Source organism: Arachis stenosperma, chromosome 6 (genome assembly GCF_014773155.1).
Source record: "Arachis stenosperma cultivar V10309 chromosome 6, arast.V10309.gnm1.PFL2, whole genome shotgun sequence".
In the NCBI taxonomy this organism is placed as follows: Eukaryota; Viridiplantae; Streptophyta; class Magnoliopsida; order Fabales; family Fabaceae; genus Arachis; species Arachis stenosperma.
The window spans coordinates 85,802,538-85,822,159 of NC_080382.1; the positions used below are offsets into that span (position 1 = coordinate 85,802,538).

General features: G+C 37.9%; 2 non-coding genes across 2 annotated transcripts; both read left to right on the forward strand.

Moving 5' to 3' along the window:
- The first annotated feature begins 781 nt into the window (after positions 1-781).
- LOC130938075 (small nucleolar RNA R71) lies at positions 782-889 on the forward strand. Its single transcript, XR_009069256.1, has one exon. It is a non-coding gene; the product is annotated as a small nucleolar RNA R71 (small nucleolar RNA).
- Positions 890-19,109: 18,220 nt separating this feature from the next.
- LOC130937573 (small nucleolar RNA R71) lies at positions 19,110-19,217 on the forward strand. The gene has a single exon (XR_009068786.1). It is a non-coding gene; the product is annotated as a small nucleolar RNA R71 (small nucleolar RNA).
- Positions 19,218-19,622: the final 405 nt, after the last annotated feature.

A 19,622-nucleotide genomic window follows, 5' to 3' on the forward strand; every position in this document is an offset into this window, starting at 1 on the left:
ATAAAAATATATTAAAAACTAACTAAATCATACTAAAAACTATATAAAACAATGCCAAAAAACGTATAAATTATCCTCTCATCACTCTCTTTTTGGATTCTCTTCTGTATTGCTTGGGAGAGTAATAGGAGGAGTTTTAGTAACTCTTTTACTCAGCTGACCCACTCGTGCCTCCAGATTTTTGATAGAGGAACGTGCCTCATTCATGAAACTGAGAGTGGTTCTGCTCAGAATTCTCTGTCTGTTGCTGAGAGGATGATGGAAAAGGCTTCCTATTGCTAAACCTGTTTCTTCCACCATTATTAAAGCCTTGTTGAGGCTTTTGTTGGTCCTTCCATGAGAAATTTGGATGATTTCTCCATGAAGGGTTATAGGTGTTTCCATAGGCTTCACCCATGTAATTCACCTTTGCTATTGCAGGGTTCTTAGGATCATAAGCTTCTTCTTTAGAAGATGCTTCTTTAGTACTGTTGGATGCATTTTGCAATCCATTCAGATTCTAAGAAATCATGTTGACTTGCTAAGTCAGCATTTTGTTCTGAGCCAATATGGCATTCAGAGCATCAATTTCAAGAACTCCCTTCTTCTGAGGCGTCTCATTACTCACAGGATTCCTATCAGAAGTGTACATGAACTGGTTATTTGCAACAATTTCAATGAGTTCTTGAGCTTCTGCAGGCGTTTTCTTCAGATGAATGGATCCACCTGTAGAATGGTCTAATGACATCTTAGACAATTCAGACAGACCATCATAGAATATATCCAGGATGGTCCATTCTGAAAGCATGTCAGAAGGACAGTTTTTTGTCAGTTTCTTGTATCTTTCCCAAGCTTCATAGAGGGATTCACCATCTTTTTGCCTGAAGGTTTGAACATCCACTCTAAGCTTGCTCAGTTTTTGAGGAGGAAAGAATTTGGCTAAGAAAGCCGTGACTAGCTTATCCCAAGAGTTCAGGCTATCTCTAGGTTGAGAGTCCAACCATGTTCTAGCTCTATCTCTTACAGCAAAAGAGAAAAGCATAAGCTTGTAGACCTTGGGATCAACTCCATTGGTCTTAACAGTATCACAAATCTGCAAGAATTCAGTTAAAAGCTGAAAAGGATCTTCAGATGGAAGTCCATAAAACTTGCAATTCTGTTGCATCAAAGAAACTAATTGAGGCTTTAGCTCAAAATTGTTTGCTCCAATGGCAGGGATTGAGATGCTTCTTCCATGGAAGTTGGAATTTGGTGCAGTAAAGTCACCATGCATCTTCCTTGCATTGTTGTTGGGTTCGGCCATTACCCCTTTTTCGAGATTTTCTGTAAGGTTTTCTCTGGATTGTTGTGCTTTAGCTTCTCTTAGCTTCTTCTTCAGAGTCCTTTTAGGTTCAGGATCAACTTCAACAAGAATGTTCTTATCCTTACTCCTGCTCATGTGAAAAAGAAGAGAACAGAAAAGAAGAGGAATCCTCTATGTCACAGTATAGAGATTCCTTTATGTGAGTAGAAGAGAAGAAGAATAAGAATGAGGAAAGAAAGAGAAAGAATTCGAACACAGAGAGGGAGAGAAGGTTTGAATTATAAGAAGAAGAGAAGAGTGTTAGTGATTAAATAAATAAATAGAAAGAGATGAGAGAGAGAGAGTTTTCAAAAATAATTAAAAAGAAAAGGAAAATATTTTTGTTTTTATTTTAATTATTAGTTAAAATTCGAATTTATAAAAAGGAATAGAATTAAAATTTAAAACAATTAGTTAATTAAAAAGAATTTTGAAAAAGAAGTTAATGATTTTCGAAATTAGAGAGAAAAAAAGTAGTTAGGTGGTTTTGAAAAAGATAAGAAATAGTAAAACAAACAAAAATTCAATTAGTTAACTGAAAAAATTTGAAAATCAATTTTGAAAAGATAAGAAGTTAGAAAAGATTTTCAAATTGATTTTTAAAAAAGATATGATTTGAAAAAGATATGTTTGAAAAGATATGATTAAAAGGATATGATTGAAATTTTTTGAAAAAGATTTAATTTTTTAAAATCAGAATTAATGACTTGACTCACAAGAAATCAAAAGATATGATTTTAAAATTTAACGTTTGAATCTTTCTTAACAAGAAAGTAACAAACTTGAAATTTTTGAATCAAAACATTAATTGTTAGTATTAATTTCGAAAATAAAAGATAAAATTAAGAAAAAACATTAATTGTTACACTTTTCGGATCTCAGGAATGGCCGCCAATAATTCTAGCTTATACCACGAAGACTCCGATCTTTCGGAATGGAGGCTAAGAGATACACGCACAATCTTAAGTAGAACGGAGGTGGTTGTCAGTCACGCGTTCATAGGTGAGAATGATGATGAGTGCCACGGATCATCACATTCATCAGGTTGAAGTGCGAGTGAATATCTTAGAATAAGAATAAGCTTGAATTGAATAGAAAATAGTAGTAATTGCATTAATACTCGAGGAACAGTAGAGCTCCACACCTTAATCTATGGTGTGTAGAAACTCCACCATTGAAAATACATAAGTGAAAACAGGGAAGGCATGGCCGAATGACCAGCCGCCCCAATGTCTAAGGAAAACGTTCCAAAGATGTCAAATTCCAAAAGTCTCTAAATACAATAGTAAAAGGTCCTATTTATAATGAAATTAGCTACTAGGGTTTACATAAATAGGTAAATGATGCAGAAATCCACTTCCGGGCCCACTTGGTGTGTGCTTAGGCTGAGCATTGAAGCTTTCACGTGTAGAGGTCTTCCTTGGAGTTAAACACCAGCTTTGGTGCCAGTTTGGGCGTTTAACTCCAACTTTTATGCCAATTCTGACATTTTGATGCCAGAAAAGGGCAGAGAGCTGGCGTTTTGACGCCATTTTACGTCGTCAAAACTTGCGCAAATGATGCACGAAAACTTGTCTCTCAACAAATTTCCCTTCGGTAAGTATACCGAATTGTCGTCAAGTAAAAACTCACAATAGAGTGAGGTCGAATCCCACAGGGATTGATTGGTCAAGCAACTTTAGTTGGAAGAGTGTGCTAGTTGAGCTAAACAGAAATTTAGTTGAGATTTGCAGAAAATTAAATGGCGGAAAAGTAAATTGCAGAAAATAAATTGCAGAAACATAAATGGGGATTTGGAGAGATGAGCACAAAGATAAATGGCAGAAAGTAAAGAGAATGAGTAAGATCATAGATGGGGGATTCATTGTGCATAGGAGATGTTGCATTCTCCGGATTAAGTTCATTCTCATCTCTTCCTCAATCAATGCATTCATTGATCTCCTTGGCAATCTTAGATGATTGGATCCAAATTCCTTGGCAACCCAATCTCTCTAAGCTTGAACAATTGCCCAATTCCTTGATTTAATTGCTCATGGAAAAAGATGAAGTATGGTCACTAATTATACCACATGTATTTCCAAATCAAAGTGTTGGGAGGATTACATGTCACTATATCCGCCCAAACCCTAATTTGGTCCAACATGAGAAAGTATTTCTAGCATAATCTCCTCATCCCTTTTCCAAGGCTCAGAGGAGATCCAATTATGGAGAGTTTCTTTTCCAAGACAACTAACCAATTGAATTAAGATCGAAAGCTTTCTAGTAAACAAGAGAAAAGAAAGAGCAAGAAGAATGAAAACTATAATTGATCCATCAAATTACAACAGAGCTCCCTAACCCAATGAAAGGGGGTTTAGTTATTCATAGCTCTGAAAATGGAAAATGGTAGAAAAGCGTACATTCTTCTCAAAACTAGAAAATGCAGAAAGTAAATATACTGAGTGTAGTTCTCCAAAAGTGTCAAGCTTCTCTCTAGTTCAAAACTACTCCTATATATACTACTCTTCTTGATCTTCTAGTCAGTTCTCCAAGTCTTGGATATGGGCCTTTGTTCTTGAGTTGAAGCAGTTACAATCTTCAGTGGGCTCAGCTTTGTTTGCAGAAAAGTGTGAGTTAGGCAGGGACGTTAGTTAGGATGTTAGTGGTGTTAATATTAAGTGAAAATGTAGGTTCGAGAATGTTAGTGATGATCACCTTTTTCACTAACGTTCCTACCCAAAATGATCCACGTTAACTTCAACGTTAGTGGTACTAATGTGACCACTAACGTTGCCTCTTGGTCCTTTGCAAACATTATTGGGACTCACCTTTTCCAATAACGTTGCTTTTTGCCCCCTTTCCCTACGTTAGTGTTCACGTTAGTATAACTAACGTGACCCTTAATGTGGGCATGCCTAAGCTTCGAGAGCATTAGTGACACTTACCTTTGTCACTAACGCTCCCAACGCCCCTCCTTCCCATGTTAGAGTTCACACTAACGTGGTGGTGTTTGCCATCTCCAACGTTAGTGACAAAGGTGAGTGTCACTAACGTTGGCTTATCATGCTTAGCTCCACGTTACTCTTCACGTTAGTGGTCTTAACGTGACCACTAACGTGGGCACTCTAGGCTTAGTCCAACGTTAATGACAAAGGTGAGTGTCACTAACATTGGCAATCGCTTCCTCTTCCCACGTTAGAGTTCACGTTAATTAGATTAACATGACTCTTAACGTGGCTTAATTGTGCCTTTGTGGAACTGATAAACTCTATTTGTAGGGTTTATCTTGTATTGATTTGAAGGGATTTTATGACCTTTTACCTACATTTATTCAATGGAAATGCATGGTGTTGTGATTATCTCCCAATTTGTGCTTAAGTGTGAAAACATGTTTTCTAGACCTTAAATTAGCAATTCACCTTTGATTCCACTAGATGCCTTGATTTGTTTGTTAAGTGATTTCAAGTTGAAAAGGGCTAGGGAAGGAACCAAGTAGTGAAAGCATACAAAGGCGAGAAGATCATGAAAAGCCAAAGAATTGAACTCGTCCATGGACGCGCGCGCGCACTTGGCGCTTACGCACACCTTGCGAAATGGCCCATGGACACGTACACATGCTGTGCGCGTATGCGTCGATGCTGATACTTGATTTTTAAGTGAATTCGCGCCCAGCGAATTCTCAGGAGCAGTGGGGCCAATCCCAACCAACTTTGGCGCCAAATATGCTATTTAAAGCCAAGGATTGAAGAGAAAAGGGACTTTTGATCATTTTTACTCATTAGGATTAGTTTAGAAGTAGTTTTAGAGAGAGAAGCTCTCACTTCTCTCTAGGATTAGGATTAGGATTAGGTTTAGTTCTTAGATCTAGGTTTTAATCTTTGCTTTCATCTACTTCTACCGTTTAATTCCTTGTTGTTACATTCATTCTTCTTCTATTCTTTTGTTGTAATCTCCTTTATGTTGCTTCTATATTTTATTGTAGATCTACTATTGTCTCTTCTCTTTTCTTTCAATTCAATTAGATGTAATTCATTTTGATGAGTGGTTTTTAGCCGGTATAGAAATTATCAAGTAACCAATCATAGTATAGTCTAAACCGACACAAAATCCATCATCAAACAAATCAAATCAATAACCGAGAGTATTAGTCCCGGGTCGTTCTTCCCTAGGAATGCTACAAGGATGCAGGTTATTGGTTAAGAGGTCTCTTGTGGTTTGAAGAATGTGGCATAAAAGTGCTAACAAAGGTGAACAACAATCAATCAATATTGAAGGTCTTGGCCAAGGTTGGACATTGAAAGTTCTATCACTATAGTTTCCTTCAATTTTGATAACAATTAAGTCTTGCTCCACTTAGTTTACCTCTAATTATAGAAGAGATTCAAGTGAAAGTAACTATCTTGAGTCACAAGTCCTAGCTTCACCCTAAGGGGTTCTAGCTTTAGTGCACTCCAAACCAATTAGCAATTCTTAATTCTCAATCAACAATTGACATCCATTATTCGAGTGTCTCCAATGACTGAACCACTAGGCCAAGTGAGGGAATGCTACTCCATATATAAAGTTGGCATTTTCTCAAACATTTGGGAAGCAAGAATGAAAGACATAGTACAATGGAGAAGAGACTTAGAATCAAAGTAATTCAATACAAGAGATTAACAACAATCAACAATGAACAACAATGAAAATGAGATCTCCAATGCATTAATAGAATCCAAAACAACAAAGTTAAATCTAAGATCTATGAGGATTGAACAATTACAAGCACTAATTGAGATTATTAGCAAACACATCAAGGCATCTTATGGAATCAAGAATGAATTAAAATTATCAAATTAAAGGCTTAAAAAGCATGTTTTTACATTTAAGCACAAATACGGGAGAGATTAAAAAATCATGCTAATTCATTGGTTAAACGTGACAAAAGGTTGATAAAATGCTCTAAATCCAACACAAGATAAACCCTAAAAATGGGGTTTATCAACTTCCCCACACTTAAACCTTAGCATGTCCTCATGCTAAAATAAGAAGGAAACAAGGGGTGTGATCTTTATTTGATGCAACTAAACCATATGAGTCCTATCTAAATGCAACTACCTAAAGTGAATGTAAATGCTTGGTCAACATAATTCAACTTCCAAGAGAACATGTATAAGCATGAGAGCTAGAGCAATATGAATCAAATCCAAACCACAATTGTATTAAATTATCAAAAAAAATTCAAGCTTGCAAGAATATAGATAATATGGGTGAACACATGTAATTGAACTTTTGAACCCTCACCGGATGTGTATCCGCTTTATTCACTCAAGTCTTTAAGGGTTACTTCACTCAATTCTCTTCTAAGTGGACTAGAGTTTAGATCTTTGATTAGTATAGACTTTACACTTAACCTATGCAATGACCTATACAAATTCAAACTATTCTAACTACCTATTCTTTATTTTTTTACATATTCATGCATTGTCTTTTCTTGGTTCACAACACCTATGCATTGATTCCTTCATTGAGCTTCACTTTGGGGCATTTTGTCCCCTTTGGTTGCTTTCTTTTCATTTTCTTTCTTTTTCTTCACTTTTTTTTTTCTTTTCTATATTTCTTTTCTTTTTGTTTTTTTTCTCATTTCATTTTTTTCTTTCATACTTTGTACAAGAACATCAATTGCATAAGGTCTTATACATTTAATCAATACATGAGTATGTATTCCCAATTCCTAAATATGGAAGTGTAACTACCCCTTTTATTCCATCCAATGTTCCCAAGCCTCACCATCTTTGAATAATGAACACCCTCACTAGCCTAGGCTAATCAAAGATCCAAACAAGGGACTTTCATTGGTTTTCCGCCTTGGGCTTGTAATGTGCTAAAATGAGAATAAGTTGGTTAAGCGTAGGCTCAAAATTGGCTACAATGGGGAGTAAAAGGTAGGCTATTTAGGTAGTGAGATAATGAAATAATGGCCTCAATCATACAAATGCATTAATACAAGGAATAAATGGACATATAGAATCAAGCAAATCAAGAATCACAATCATGGAAAGGGAAAAATTGCACACAAGAACGAAAAATAAGTGGTTATAAGATGTAACCACATCATTAGGCTCAAGTCTCACAAGCTTGTGTTCTTAGCTCAATACATGCTTCACAAAGTATGAATTCAAGCAAGCTACAAAAATTTTTCAATCAATTGGGTTGTGCTCTCTAGATGGGTTCCTTGAAAAGTTCCATTATTTTGACCAAGCATTGTTGTGATTTAAAAGTTCAAAAATTTCTTAGTTTACCCTTTCTATTTCCCATCAAAACAAATTTCATATGTAAAAGGCTTGACTAAGTCTTAACGTTAGTGGTACAGCGCCATTTTGATGATTGGATTTTTTACGGTTTAGAATTCACAAATGAATTCTCGTTGCAAGTATACTTTCTAAACCAACAAAGAATCCTTTCATACAAAAATTTGTTTGTCACTAAAACAAACCCCTAAAATTATAAACCGAAGTATTCAAACCTCAGGTCGTTCTCCCTAGGAATTACAATAAAGTGTCTTGTTATTGGTTATGAGTTATTTTTGGGGTTTTGATAAGAAACATGGAAGATAAATGGTAAGAAAGTAAACTAATGGCTAAAAAGGTCTTGGCAAGATTTGGTGGTCAAGGATCTCTCTCATAATCACTAACCATAATATGAGAATTGGCAAGGATTAATCCCATTAAGTCATCCTCTAACTAGTAAAGGAAAGTCAAATGAGCTATATCAATCCTAGTCCATAAGTCTTAACTCTCCACTAATTCAATTAGTGAGAACTAGAGTCAATGGATCCCAATCATCAATTACTTGGACATTAGCAACTCAAGAAGTCCTAAGTTACCTTTCCAATCCAAGAGCATAAAATTCTACTTTAAAATTCAACCAAGAATTTCATCAAACACTTGGAAGGCATAAAAGGAAAGCATAGTAAATCAACAACAAGAACAAAATCTAACAATTAATTTCAAAGAATTATCAACAACAAATCAAATGAACAATAAAGGAACATGAAAACACAAATTGCATTAAAGGAAAGTGGAAGAATAAAAGTGTATCAACATAAAAGTAGAGAATTACAAGAATTAAATTCTAAACTAGAGAGAAGAGATGTAGAGGAAGAAGAATTACAAAAGGAAAAGTAAATCCAAGCATGAATTAAACCTAGATCTAAGAACTAAACCTAATCCTAATCCTAATCCTAGAGAGAAGTGAGTGCTTCTCTCTCTAAAACTACTTCTAAACTAATCCTAATGAGTAAAAATGATCAAAAGTCCCTTTGCTCTTTAATCCTTGGCTTTAAATAGCATCTTTGGCGCCAAAGTTGGTTGGGATTGGGCCCCACAGCTCCTGAGAATTCGCTGGGCACAAATTCACTTAAAAATCAAGTATCAGCATCGACGCGTACGCGCACAGGACGCGTACGCATCCATGGGCCTTTTGGAAGGTGCGCTTAAGCGCCAAGTGCGTGCGCATGTCCATGGGCGAGTTCAATTCTTTGGCTTTTCATGATCTTCTCCCCTTTGTATGCTTTCCTTTCACTCCTTTGATCCTTCCCTAGCCCTTTTCAACCTGAAATCACTTAACAAACAAATCAAGGCATCTAGGGATGTGCATAAAAAAACCAAAATATGGTTAACCGGTTAAAAAACCATAACCACATTTTGGTTAACTAGTTTAATAAAACCATTTTAAAAACCATATCCATATTTTTTAAAATTGGTTAACCAAAACCAAATTTAAAAAAACCGGTTTTTAACAGGTTAACCAAAACCAAAACCAAATTAAAATCAAAACCTAATTTCAAAACCAAATTACATACTCTTTCTCTCTCTCTCTCTCTCTCCCCCCTCCCCTCTCTCTCTCTCCCGCCCGCTCCCCCTTTCTCTCTATCTATCTCTCTCTCTCTATCCTATCTCTCTTTTTCCCTTCTCACCTTCCTCTCTCTCTCATTTTTCTCTTTCTCCTCCTCCTCTTTGTCCTCTCCTTTTCTCTCTCCCCTTCCTCTCTCTCTCTCTCTCTCTCCCTCCTCTCTATATTCTCTCTTCCCTTATCTCACTTCTTTTTTCCCTATTTCTCTCCCCTCTCCCTCTCTCTCCCCCTTTCTTCTCCCCTCTCTCTCTCTCTCACTCATTTTCCTTTTTATCTCCTCTCGCCTTCTCTCTCTCTCTCTCTCTCTCTCTTCTTTTTTCCTCTTTCTCTCCTCCGCTCTCTCCCTTGTCTCTCTACTTCCCTTTCTTCCTCTCTTTCTCTCTCTCCCCTCTTTCTCTTTCTCTCTCTCTCTCTCTCTATCTCTCTCCACCTCGGCTTTCTTTCTCTCTCCCTTGTCTCTCTATCTTTCTCTTCCTCTCTCTTTCTCCCCTTTCCTCTTTCTCTCTCTCTTTCTCTCCCTCTCTCTCCTTCTCTCTTTGTCTCTCTCTCCTTCTCTCTGCTCTTTCACTGCCTCTCTCTTTCTCCTTGCCCTCTTTCTCCCCATCCCTTCTCTCTCTTCCTTTCTCTCCTCTCTTTCCTCTCTTTAATCATCTCTCCTCTTTTTCTATCTCTCATCCTCTCTTTCTCCCCTCCTATCTCTCTCTCCTCTCCTCTCCTTCTCTCTCTCTCTCTCTCTCTCCCCTCCTATCTATCTCTCTTTTCTCCTATTTTTTCCCTTCTTTCTCTCTCTCTCTCTCTCTGTCGCCGCTCCTTCCTCTCTCTCTCTCTCTCTCTTTCATTTTCCTCCCCTCTCTTTCTCTCCCTCTTTTCTTTTCTTTTCTCCCTTTCTCTCTCTCACTCCTCTCTCTTTCTTTTTCTTCTTTATCTCTATCATATTTTCTCTCTGTCCTCCTTTTCCTCTCTTTCTTTTCTCTCATTCTCCTCTTTCTTTTCTTACTATATCTTTTCTATTTCTCTCTCAACCTTCTCTTAATCTCTATCCCTCTTCTATCTCTTTTCTCATTCTCTCTAAAACCAGAGAGAAGAGAGAGGAGAAGAAGATAAAGGAGGAGAAAGAAAAAAAGGAGAGAGATAAGAAGAGAGAAGAAGGATAGGAGAAAGAGACGAAGAGAGAGAAAGAGGACAAAGAGAGAAAAAGAGGGAGGAAAGAGAGAAGGAGAGAGAGATAGAAAAAGAGAAGGAGAAAGAGAAAAGAGAGGAGGGGAGAGAGAATGAGAGAGGGAGAGGAGGGGAGAAAGAGAGAGAGCATGGGAAGAGAGAGGGAGAGAAGGATAGAGAGAAAGAAAGGGGAGGGGGAGAAAGATGGGAAAGGGAGAGAGAGATAGATAAAGAGAAAGGGGAGAGAGAGAAAAGAAAAAGAAGATGAGAGAGAAAAATGGGAAAGAGAGAGAGAGAAAGAGAGATAGAGAGAAGGAATAGAAGTGGAGAGAGAAATGAGGGGTAGAGAGAAATAGAAGAGAGGGGAGAGATAGAGAGAGGAAGAGAAAGAGAGGGGAGGGGGAGAAAGAGTGGAAGGGGAGAAAGAGAAATAGAAAAGGAAGAGAGAAGAGGAGGGGGAGAGAAAAGGAGATAAGAAAAAGTTACTCGTATCATTTAGAAAGAAAATTATTTATATTGGAAAAAATTATTTATAGAAAATGCTGAAAAGAGATAAGAAAGAAAAAGGAACAAAAGCAATGGAAGGGATTTCATTATTTACAAATGTTACTCGTATCATTTAGAAAGAAAAAAAATTAGATTAAAAAATTCAATTAAAAAAGGTTCGAAAAGTTTGGGTTTTTTTATGTAAAAATATTAATTTTTGTGTAAAAGTTTATTTTTACATGTAAAAACCAATTTTATGGTATAAAAATCAATTTTTTTAATATAAAAATCGGTTTTTTATATAAAAACCGGTTATTTTTTAAAAACCGGTTTTTGTTTTAATAACCGGTTAAAAACCGGTTTTGAATTTCACTAACCGGTTAATAACCGGTTTCATCATGTAAAACCAATTTGGTTAATTAACCAATACTATATTTTTGGTTAACCAAAAATCTGGTTTGGTTTTTGGATTAACCAAACCATGAACACCCCTAAAGGCATCTAGTGGAATCAAAGGTGAATTGTTAATTTAAGGTCTAAAAAGCATGTTTTCACACTTAAGCACAAATTGGGAGACAATCACAAAACCATGCCATTCCATTGAATAAATGTGGGTAAAAGGTTATAAAATCCCTTAAAATCAATACAAGATAAACCCTACAAATGGGGTTTATCAACCTCCCCACACTTAGACCAATCATGTCCTCATGCTTAAACCAAGAATGAAGTAAAAGGCATGGCATTTATTCAATGGATACTAACTAAATGCAATCTATCTATATGCAACTATCTACATGAATGCAATTACTTGGTCAAAATAAATCTAATTCCCAAGAAGCATACATCACAAGGGCCAAAGGTATTAACAACCATGCCAAACCACAATTGAATTGAGCTATTAAATATTTTTACAAGCTTGCATGAAAGGAGATGATCATAGGTGGAAACATGTAATTGAGCATCAAACCCTTACCGATAGTGTTTTCACTCTACTCGCTCAAGTGTTTAGGGTTGATTCACTCAATTCTCCCCTAATCATGCTTTCCAAGATTTGTTTTTCTTCTAACAATCGACATATATTTCATGCATGAATACAAGTATCATGAGGTCTTTTCTTTGGTTGTAATGGGGCTAGGGTCAAGGTAGGATGTATATATGGTTAAGTGAGCTCAGAATTTGAATCTTTGATAAGCTTAAACTTCCCACCTAGCCTATGACATCCTATACAATTAAGTTCTAACCTAACTACCCATTTTTCACTTTTTCACATACTCATGTATTTTCTTTCCATTTCACAACACATATGCATTGATTTTATTGAGCTTCACTTTGCTTTGGGGCATTTTGTCCCCTTTTTATTTCTTTCTTTTTCTTTTTTTTTTCTTTTTCTTTCTTCTATCTTTTTCCTTTTCTTTTCCGTATTATTTTTTTCTTTTCTTTTCTTTTTCTTTTGTTTTTATCATCTTTTTTTTTTCTTTCTATATACAAGAACCTCAATGCATAAGGTTTAACTTTTGATCAACACATGAGTATGTACCTAATTCCCAATATTTCCAACAAATAATACAAAACTACCCTTTTATTCACCCAATGTCCCAAGTTTTCCCACGCTTGAATGATACACACACTAGCCTAAGCTAATCAAAGATCCATATAAGGACATTTATTGTTTTTCACTTTAAGGCTTGTAATGAGCTAAAATAAGAACAAGTTGGTTAAGCGTAGGATCAAATTTGCTAACAAAGGAGAGTAAAAGGTAAGGCTATTTGGGTAAGTGAGCTAAATGAAATGATGGCCTCAATCATATAAATGCATGAATACACAAAATAATGGACATTAAGAATCAAACAAATTAAAAATTACAATCATAGAAAGAGAAAAATATACACAAAAAGGAAAAATAAGTGGTTATAAGATGTAACCACACCATTAGGCTCAAATCTCACAAGCTTGTGTTCTTAGCTCAAAAACATGATCCACAAGATATATATTCAAGCAAGTTCTATGAAAAAGTTTTTCACTCAAATCAATTGAGGTACCCAATAGATAGAATTTATGAAAAATCTCATTATTTTGACTAAGCTTATTTTGTACATGTATGCAAAATTAAGAAAATGCAACAAAAATCCTAAAATCCTAAAATGAAATGCAAAATTGTTGGGATTAGAAATTTGTCACCCAAAATCACCGATTGGTCAGACGACCTCCCCACACTTAAAAGTTTACACCGTCCTCGGTGCACTCAAAGATGAGCAAGGGGGTACGGCGACTCTCCGGGTTGCTACCTTCAGCTGGTAGGTCAACCGGTTGCTGCATGTTCTTTCTTCCACTTCCATTTTTTTGCTTGCGGTGCATCATTCATGAAAAACAAAAATATAACACCATAAGATGAGAAAACAAAAGCAAGGAAGCATACATTGTTGGAATGAGGTAAATCACTAGAAATGAGTGAGTGAATTAGTGTGATATTAAGAAATATTAGGTGTGTGAATTCTAAATTAGGCGCCTTTTAGAACACACATTAGCATAAAAGGGCGATGTCACAAAAGAAGCATGCACTTCACTTATCATACTGTGCTTGAGATGCTCTAAGTGAACCTGTATGGTAAAACAAGCAATAAAGAAGCATGAAAGCATTCAAGCTAAAGCATATGGATGAATATGATCATAACACAAGGCATTAAGGTAAATGCACAACATCATCCATCAAGAGGTTGCCTAATCACAAATAAGGCTCAAATAACGTAGTGGTTGGTGCGCAAAATTGTGATTACTACAACTTCACACAACTAACCAGCAAGTGCACTGGGTCGTCCAAGTAATACCTTACGTGAGTAAGGGTCGATCCCACGGAGATTGTTGGTATGAAGCAAGCTATGGTCACCTTGTAAATCTCAGTCAGGCAGACTCAAATGGATATAGTGATATAAACGCATAAAGCATAAAGATAAAGATAGAGGTACTTATGTAATTCATTGGTAAGAACTTCAGATAAGCGTATGAAGATGCCTTCCCTTCCGTCTCTCTGCTTTCCTACTGTCTTCATCCAATCCTTCTTACTCCTTTCCATGGCAAGCTTGTGTAGGGTTTCACCGTTGTCAGTAGCTACCTCCCATCCTCTCAGTGAAAATGTTCCTATGCTCTGTCACAGCATATGGCTAATCAGCTGTCGGTTCTCGGTCAGGCCGGAATAGAATCCAGTGATTCTTTTGCGTCTGTCACTAACGCCCCGCCTGCTAGGAATTTGAAGCACGTCACAGTCATTCAATCATTGAATCCTACTCAGAATACCACAGACAAGGTTAGACCTTCCGGATTCTCTTGAATGCCGCCATCAGTTCTCGCCTATACCACGAAGATTCCAGTTAAAGAATCCAAGAGATAAACACTAGAGCCTTGGTTGCTTGTAGAACAGAGTGGTTGTCAGTCACTTTGTTCATAGGTGAAAATGATGATGAGTGTCACGGATCATCACATTCGTCAAGTTGAAGAACAAGTGATATCTTGGACAAAGAACAAGCGGAATTGAATAGAAGAACAATAGTAATTATTGCATTAATACTCGAGGTACAGCAGAGCTCCACACCTTAATCTATGGTGTGTAGAAACTCCACCGTTGAAAATACATAAGAACAAGGTCTAGGCATGGCCGAATGGCCAGCCTCCCAAAGAGGGTTCAATCATCAAAGCATGATCAAAAGCTCTCGATGAAAATACAATAGCAAAAGGTCCTACTTATAGAAAACTAGTAGCCTAGTGTGTACAGAGATGAGTAAATGACATAAAAATCCACTTCCGGGCCCACTTGGTGTGTGCTTGGGCTGAGCAATGAAGCAATTTCGTGTAGAGACTCTTCTTGGAGTTAAACGCCAGCTTTTATGCCAGTTTGGGTGTTTAACTCCCATTTAGGTGCCAGTTCCGGCGTTTAACGCTGGAATTTCTGAGGGTGACTTTGAACGCCGGTTTGGGCCATCTAATCTTGGGAAAAGTATGGACTATCATATATTGCTGGAAAGCCCAGGATGTCTACTTTCCAACGCCGTTGAGAGAGCGCCAATTGGGCTTCTGTAGCTCCAGAAAATCCACTTCGAGTGCAGGGAGGTCAGAATCCAACAGCATCTGCAATCCTTTTCAGTCTCTGGATCAGATTTTTGCTCAGGTCCCTCAATTTCAGCCAGAAAATACCTGAAATCATAGAAAAACACACAAACTCATAGTAAAGTCCAGAAAAGTGAATTTTAACTAAAAACTAATAAAAATATACTAAAAACTAACTAGATCATACTAAAAACATACTAAAAACAATGCCAAAAAGGGTACAAATTATCCGCTCATCACAACACCAAAATTAAATTGTTGCTTGTCCTCAAGCAACTGAAAATCAAATAAGATAAAAAGAAGAGAATATACTATAGACTCCAAATTATCAATGAAACTTAGCTCCACATTAGATGAGCGGGACTAGTAGCTTTTTGCCTCCGAACAGTTTTGGCATCTCACTTTATCCTTTGAAATTCAGAATGATTGGCCTCTTTAGGAACTCAGAATCCAGATAGTGTTATTGATTCTCCTAGTTAAGTATGATGATTCTTGAACACAGCTACTTATTGAGTCTTGGACGTGGCCCAAAGCACTCTGTCTTCCAGTATTACCACCAGATACATACATGCCACAGACACATAATTGGGTGAACCTTTTCAGATTGTGACTCAGCTTTGCTAAAGTCCCCAATTAGAGGTGTCCAGGGTTCTTAAGCACACTCTTTTTGCCTTGGATCACAACTTTATTTCTTTCTTTTTTTCTTTCTTTTTCTCTTTCTCTTTTTTTTTTCGTCTCTTTTTTTTTGTATTCACTGCTTTTTCTTGCTTCAAGAATCATTTTTATGATTTTTCAGATCCTCAGTAACATGTCTCCTTTTTCATCATTCTTTCAAGAGCCAACAATTTTAACATTCATGAACAACAAATTCAAAAGACACATGCACTGTTCAAGCATACATTCAGAAAACAAAAAGTATTGCCACCACATCAAACTAATTAAGCTAGTTTTAAAGATGAATTCGAAATCCTGTACTTCTTGTTCTTTTGTAATAAAAACAGTTTTCATTTAAGAAAGGTGATGGATTCATAGGACATTCATAACTTTAAGGCATAGACACTAAGACACTAATGATCATAAGACACAAACATAGACAAACATAAGCATGAAATTTCGAAAAATAGGAAAATAAAGAACAAGGAGATTAAAGAACGGGTCCACCTTAGTGATGGCGGCTTGTTCTTTCTCTTGAAGGTCCTATGGAGTGCTTGAGCTCCCCAATGTCTCTTCCTTGCCTTTGTTGCTCCTCTCTCATGATTCTTTGATCTTCTCTAATTTCATGGAGGAGGATGGAATGTTCTTGGTGCTCCACCCTTAGTTGTCCCATGTTGGAACTTAATTCTCCTAGGGAGGTGTTCAGTTGCTCCCAATAGTCTTGTGGAGGAAAGTGCATCCCTTGAGATGAATCTCAGGGATCTCATGATGAGAGGGGTCTCTTGTTTGCTCCATCTTTTTTCTTAGTGATGGGCTTGAGGTCATGCCTTCTCAGTTGAACCGGCTTTCCTCTTGAATCTCTCTTCCATTGAGCGCCCTCTTCACAAATGTCTGTGAGGACTTGATCCAACCTTTGATCAAAGTTGACCCTTCTTCATGGCCACAACTTCATAGAAGTGGTCTTGATGCACCCTTGAGATGAATCTCTCCATCTCCCATGACTCGGAGGTGAAAGCTTTTGCCTTCCCTTTCCTCTTTTTAGAGGTTTCTCCGGCCTTGGATGCCATAAATGGTTATGGAAAAACAAAAAGCACTGCTTTTACCACACCAAACTTAAAAGGTTTGCTCGTCCTCGAGCAAAAGAAGAAAGAAGAGAGTAGAAGAAGAAGAAATGGAGGAGAGGGAGATGGCTTTGTGGTTCGGCCTTTATGGGTGGGTTTGGGAGGGAAAGTGGTTTGAATTTTGAATGGTGAGGTAGATGGGGTTTTATGAGGGATGGATGTGAGTGGTGAAGAGAAAGTGGGATTTGATAGGTGAGGGGTTTTTGGTGAATGGGTGAAGAAGAATGAGGGTGGTGGGGTTGGCGGATCCTGTGGGGTCCACAGATCCTGAGGTGTCAAGGAAAAGTCATCCCTGCACCCAATGGCAAGAAAATTTGCGTTTTGAGCCAATTCTGGCGTTAAACGCCGGGCTGGTGCCCATTTCTGGCGTTTAACGCCAGGTTCTTGCCCTTTCCTGGCGTTTAACGCCAGTCTGGTGCCCCTTTCTGGCGTTAAACGCCCAGAATGGTGCCAGACTGGGCGTTAAACGCCCACCTGCTAGCCTTACTGGCGTTTAAACGCCAGTAAGTTCTTCCTCCAGGGTGTGCTGTTTTTCTTCCTGTTTTTCATTCTGTTTTTGCTTTTTCAATTGATTTTGTGACTTCTCATGATCATCAACCTACAAAAAACATAAAATAACAAAAGAAAATAGATAAAATATAGCATTGGGTTGCCTCCCAACAAGCGCTTCTTTAATGTCAGTAGCTTGACAGATGGCTCTCATGGAGCCTTACAAATGATCAGAGCAATGTTGGAACCTCTCCAACACCAAACTTAGAGTTTAAATGTGGGGGTTCAACACCAAACTTAGAGTTTGGTTGTGGCCTCCCAACACCAAACTTAGAGTTTGACTGTGGGGGCTCTGTTTGACTCTGATTTGAGAGAAACTCTTCATGCTTCCTCTCCATGGTGACAGAGGGGTATCTTTGAGCCTTAAACACAAAGGATTCTTCATTCACTTGAATGATCAGTTCACCTCTATCAACATCAATCACAGCCTTTGCTGTGGCTAGGAAGGGTCTGCCAAGGATGATGGTTTCATCCATGCACTTCCCAGTCTCTAGGACTATGAAATCAGCAGGGATGTAATGGTTTTCAATCTTCACCAAAACATCCTCTACAAGTCCATGAGCTTGTTTTCTTGAGTTGTCTGCCATCTCTAATGAGATTTTTGCAGCTTGCACCTCAAAGATCCCTAGCTTCTCCATTACAGAGAGAGGCATGAGGTTCACACTTGACCCTAAGTCACACAGAGCCTTCTTGAAGGTCATGGTGCCTATGGTACAAGGTATTGAAAACTTCCCAGGATCTTGTCTCTTTTGAGGTAATTTCTGCCTAGACAAGTCATCCAGTTCTTTGGTGAGCAAAGGAGGTTCATTCTCCCAAGTCTCATTTCCAAATAACTTGTCATTTAGCTTCATGATTGCTCCAAGGTATTTAGCAACTTGCTCTTCAGTGACATATTCATCCTCTTCAGAGGAAGAATACTCATCAGAGCTCATGAAAGGCAGAAGTAAGTCCAATGGAATCTCTATGGTCTCATTTTGAGCCTCAGATTCCCATGGTTCCTCATTAGGGAACTCATTGGAGGTCAGTGCACGCCCATTGAGGTCTTCCTCAGTGGCGTTCACTTCCTCTCCTTCCTCTCCAAATTCGGCCATGTTGAGGGCCTTGCACTCTCCTTTTGGATTTTCTTCTGTATTGCTTAGAAGAGTACTAGGAGGGAGTTCAGTAATTCTCTTGCTCAGCTGTCCCACTTGTGCCTCCAAATTCCTAATGGAGGACCTTGTTTCAGTCATGAAACTTTGAGTGGTTTTGATTAGATCAGAGACCATGGCTGCTAAGTCAGAGTGGTTCTGCTTAGAATTCTTTGTCTGTTGCTGAGAAGATGATGGAAAAGGCTTGCCATTGCTAAACCTGTTTCTTCCACCATTATTGTTGTTGAAACCTTGTTGAGGTCTCTGTTGATCCTTCCATGAGAAATTTGGATGATTTCTCCATGAAGAATTATAGGTGTTTCCATAGGGTTCTCCTAGGTAATTCACCTCTTCCATTGAAGGGTTCTCAGGATCATAAGCTTCTTCTTTAGATGAAGCACCCTTAGTACTGCTTGGTGCATTTTGCATTCCAGACAGACTTTGAGAAATCAAATTGACTTGTTGAGTCAATATCTTGTTCTGAGCCAGAATGGCATTCAGAGCATCAATCTCAAGAACTCCTTTCTTCTGATTTGTCCCATTGTTCACAGGATTCCTTTCAGAAGTGTACATGAATTGGTTATTTGCAACCATCTCAATCAGCTCTTGAGCTTCTGCAGGCGTCTTCTTCAAATGAAGAGATCCTCCAGCAGAGCTATCCAAAGACATCATGGATAGTTCAGAGAGACCATCATAGAAAATACCTATGATGCTCCATTCAGAAAGCATGTCAGAAGGACATTTTCTGATTAATTGTTTGTATCTTTCCCAAGCTTCATAGAGGGATTCTCCATCTTTCTGTCTGAAGGTTTGGACTTCCACTCTTAGCTTACTCAATTTTTGAGGTGGAAAGAACTTTGCCAAGAAGGCATTGACTAGCTTTTCCCATGAGTCCAGGCTTTCTTTAGGTTGTGAATCCAACCATGTCCTAGCTCTGTCTCTTACAGCAAAAGGGAATAGCATAAGTCTGTAGACTTCAGGGTCAACCCCATTAGTCTTGACAGTGTCACAGATTTGCAAGAATTCAGCTAAGAACTGATGAGGATCTTCCAATGGAAGTCCATAAAACTTGCAATTCTGTTGTATTAGAGAAACTAATTGAGGCTTAAGCTCAAAGTTGTTTGCTCCAATGGCAGGGATAGAGATGCTTCTCCCATAGAAGTCGGGAGTAGGTGCAGTAAAGTCACCCAGCACCTTCCTTGCATTGTTGGCATTGTTGTTGTTTTCGGCTGCCAT